We start from the raw sequence: 4,368 nt of genomic DNA on the forward strand, positions 1-4,368 counted from the left end.
TGTAGCTGTGGCGAGGGAGTCTCTCTCTCTCTGTGCTTCCTTGTGCCTTGTCCTGAGCTGTTTTTCCTCCTCCACACTCTTCTTCTGTGATATTCTGCCTCATCTCGGGCCCAGAGCAATAGATCTCAATTGTCTATGGACTGAGACCTCTGAGACCACAAGCCCCCAAATAAATGCTTCCACCCCTAAAATTGTTTTTGTCAGGTCTTTTGGTGTCAGCAGTGAAAAAGTGACTAAAACACTCAGAAACACACAATTAACAGTACTTGATTTTATTTATTTTTACATGTCAGGTCCATTTGTCACCAAACTCTGCAGTGTGGACAGATCAGTACTAAGCCCTGCAGGGGATGCCCAGAAACTCACTAGTATCTTTCAACATTTCTCTATAGAAAATGACTGAAAGCATTTTCAAAAATTTCTGAGGAAGGCTAGACAAAAGCAAAGGCTGGGTCAACCTCCAGGTTTTGGAGGAACTTGAAGAAACTTACACAATTTAGGGAAAAGACTATACAACTACAAAAATTGTTCTCACCTCTCTCTGGACCTGGCAAGGTACATGTCGGTTTGGAACCCAGGGGAACCCTGCTTCTGGCCAAGATAGCTGTCCTCAGGTGGGTCTTCTGTCGTCTATGTGCTCAAGGGCCCATCTGATTTCTTCTTCTGTTCTCTTTACAGGACTTCATTTGAGCATATGTTAAATACTCTGAGCTCTTCACAGACACACACTTCATGAGTTCAAAATTCTGTCATCATGCAACTTGGTTCAGTAACTCAGAGAGTGACCAGGAACAACCGTGAACTACACAGTAAGCCTGATTTGTGTTTGAGACATTAGCAAACAGATCATATGGGCTGGGAGGGGAACGAGGAGGGACAGGGGATGATGAGCTGCTGTGTACTTTGCAACTCACTCTGGTGCACCGCTAACCCAGGTCCTGGCTGTTTGCTGTAGTCCCCTAGGCCTTTTCCAGGATCCCTTCATCTAGTGACTCTGATCTTTAGCAATAGGGATGGAATCATTGAAAGCTTTCAGTTGTGAAATTGTGTGTTTATAAAATGCACAGAAGCCATGTGTTAAGATCTCATATTGTTCTGAATGACTCAGTAATCTTCACACTTTGGTTTATGGGATGAAATTTTGTTTTCCCCACAGTTGTAAATGAAAAATTGGGCAGCACCGTGACTTTCCTATCTATCCACCCAACTTGACTTGGTGGTTAGCGATTTAAGACTTGGGTTTCAGTGACAAAGCTCCTCCCAGTGCTCCAGTGAGATAGTATTAGTCCTATTTACACTTGTCACAGTGCAACCTTAGTTTTGGGTATCTTAAAAAGGAAGCAGTATATGATTCTCCATGCAGGTTTTATGAAAATTATTTATTAGCCAGGTGCAGTGGTGCATGCTTGTAATCCCAGCAGCTCGGGAAGATGAAGAAGGAGGATGACAAGTTCAAAACCAGTCTCAGCAACTTATCAAGGCCCTAAGCAACTCAGTGAGAACCTGTGTCTAAATAAATTACAAAAAAGGGCTGGAGATGTGGCTCAGTGGTTAAGTGCCCCTGAGTTCAATTCAAGTACAAATATATATATATATATATATATATATATATATATATATATATATGTTAATTGATTCACCTTGAATTTTAATTATAATTACTGAATTTAATTTGAGGATCATGCACATCTTTTATAACACACAGTTTTATTTAAATTGTGTTTAGTCTTCGCTTTTAGAAGTCCTAAGATAATGGTGTCCATTTGCTCAAGGCTACCAGAAAGATTTCCTGGATGCCTGATACAAGTCATGGACTTGTTACGTAATTCATGTGCTCTTATTTAGGCACTAATCATAGAACAAGTAAATTAGCGATGACAGCCATGGGGTTCTGCACACATCATCTATATCGTCATTTACTCAATAGAATAAATGACATATGTGATAAGGACAGCTCTGGAGGCTGCAAACCCAGAAATGACCCTGCTTTTGTAGACTTCTGGACTAAGAAACGAAGAAAAATGAACATGACTACTTCATATAATGTTAAATGCTACAAAAAATAATAAGGTAAAACCACAATGAGATACCACTTCACACCTACTAGGATACCAATAATAAGAAAAAAAAATGGGAAATAGGTGTTGATAAGGATATGGAGAAATCAGAGTTCTCGTGCATTTCTAGTGGGAATGTAAAATGGTATAGCTGCTGTGGAGAACAGTAATGGTTCCTTACAAAGCTCAACTGTCCCTGTATATGACCTGGCAATTCTTCATATAGGCATACACCCAATGAATTCAAAGAAAGTACTTTTAAAGATCCTTATAGCTGGACACAGTGGTGCACACCTGTAATCCAGAAGCTCAGGAGGCCAAAGCAGGAGAATAACAAGTTCAAAGCAAGCCTCGGCAACTTAGTGAGGTTCTATCTCAAAATAAAAAATAAAAGGGGCTGGGGATGTGGCTCAGTGGTTAAATGCCCCTGGGTTCAATCCTCAGTTGAAAAAAAAAAAAAAAGATCCTGTACATCAATGTTCACAGCAGCATAACAATATCCAAAAGGCAGAACCAGCCCAAGTGGAAAGGACAAACAATATGTAGTGTACACATAAAATGGAATGTTATTCAGCCATTAAAAAAAGGAATGAAATCTGGATATAGACTACAGTACCATTGAAAACATCAAGGTCTATGATACTGTAGTGAAATAAGCCAGATACAGAAGGACAGATAAGAGAAGGTTCCATTTATTTAGGCACTCTAGAATAAGGCAGATTTATGCAGACATAAAGTACAGATTACTAGAGACAGAAGGGAGAGAGAAAAAGGAGGAGTTATTTAATGGGTACAGTTTCTACTGTAATGATAAAAGTTTTGGATATAGATAGCAGTGATAGTTGTACAATGTTACGGATTTCTTTTTTAAGCATTTGTGAGCATTTAATGGACTTCCCTCTGTGTGGTTTCAAACCACCAGGACACAGGCCACCTCAACACCCTTGATTCTCTCCCCAGTTCTTCTGCTAAAGAATTTGGTCTTTGTGATAATAGGCTGTTTGGGGAGCTTCCCTTCCCCCAAATGCTGTAGTAACTATGAATCTCACTGCTTCTATCATGGTAGTGGGTCACTTCATGAATTTTCATATCATCATTGTCCAGGGGCCATGTTGATCTTCTCTGTATAATTCCAATTTAGTCTATGTGCTGCTGAAATGAGCACAACATTGTGAATTTTGTTGGAGGGGAAAGGAGATTGAGCACAGTGGTGCTTTACCACTGACCTACATCTCCAGTGCTTTTTTTTTTAAGACAGGGTCTCCCTGAGTTGCTGAGCAACCATTCATGAGCCCCAAACATGTACCAAGCCTTGGAGGAGAATCAAAGAATATGTCTAGAGGCCTTGGGTTCAGGATCTACTGGGGAAAAAATACAATAGACTGGAAAGTTTGGGACCATGTCTAAATATTGAGTTTATCTCATCCTATTGGATTGTAAATTCTTGGAAGGCAGGACATACGGAATCATTTTATTTTATAGCTGCAAGGGATTGATAAGGTTACTGAACTGAGCCCCTAATTTTCAGCCAATTATCAGGTCCAGAGAAACAAGGTAACTTGTCTACAGCCAAGGAAATAATTTGGAAGACTCAAGACTAGAAAGCAGGTTGGCCTGGCCATCAGACCTGGGCCTGTGCCATGTTCTATGCTGTAATATTGCCTTGGGTTCTTTTCATGCTACTGCTTCCCTTTCATCCCATACATTTCCTACTCTAGTGTCCCAAACATGATGGGCTTTTTGCAATGAGAATTCGATGGTCATGGTCACAGGGGCATAGAATTAACAGTCCTGACATTTTTACCCAGAATGGACTTTTGGGTTGCAATCTGCATTTACTTAGCAACAGCACTGGGCTTCCCTAGATGAAACATTTACTTTGGGTAACTTGGAAGAAGCCGGTCTGATGGAGATGATAGTAAATCGAAAACTCCTAAGCCCTGCCCTCATTGCCAATGTCACATGCACCACAGGGAGTCACAGGCTTATACCTGGGCTCACTGCTATACTGCTTGGAGTCTTCATTTCTTCATTACTGACACGGTGGTGGTTTTGACATTTATACAGGATGCTATGTGTTAAAATCTTAACACTGCATTAGGCACACAGTAAATACAATGTTAGTTTTGTTATTAGTGTTATTATTTTGAATGCTGAAAAATTCCTACAAATTTCAGAGAATGATGCTTGTGATCAGTTTTCTAAAACTAAGAAGACTGAGTTCGGGAATTTATTTCTCTGAAATCTGAGAGACACATAACAATGAAATACCATGCCAACTGATTAAGAACACTTACAAATAAACATTGAC

The 4,368-nt window shown here is 40.0% G+C and overlaps 1 non-coding gene across 1 annotated transcript; it reads right to left on the bottom strand.

Moving 5' to 3' along the window:
* Positions 1 to 3,116: 3,116 nt before the first annotated feature.
* LOC114088308 (U6 spliceosomal RNA) lies at positions 3,117 to 3,222 on the bottom strand. The gene has a single exon (XR_003581969.2). It is a non-coding gene; the product is annotated as a U6 spliceosomal RNA (small nuclear RNA).
* Between the last annotated feature and the right edge of the window lie 1,146 nt (positions 3,223 to 4,368).

Source organism: Marmota flaviventris, chromosome 2 (assembly GCF_047511675.1).
Source record: "Marmota flaviventris isolate mMarFla1 chromosome 2, mMarFla1.hap1, whole genome shotgun sequence".
NCBI lineage: Eukaryota > Metazoa > Chordata > Mammalia > Rodentia > Sciuridae > Marmota > Marmota flaviventris.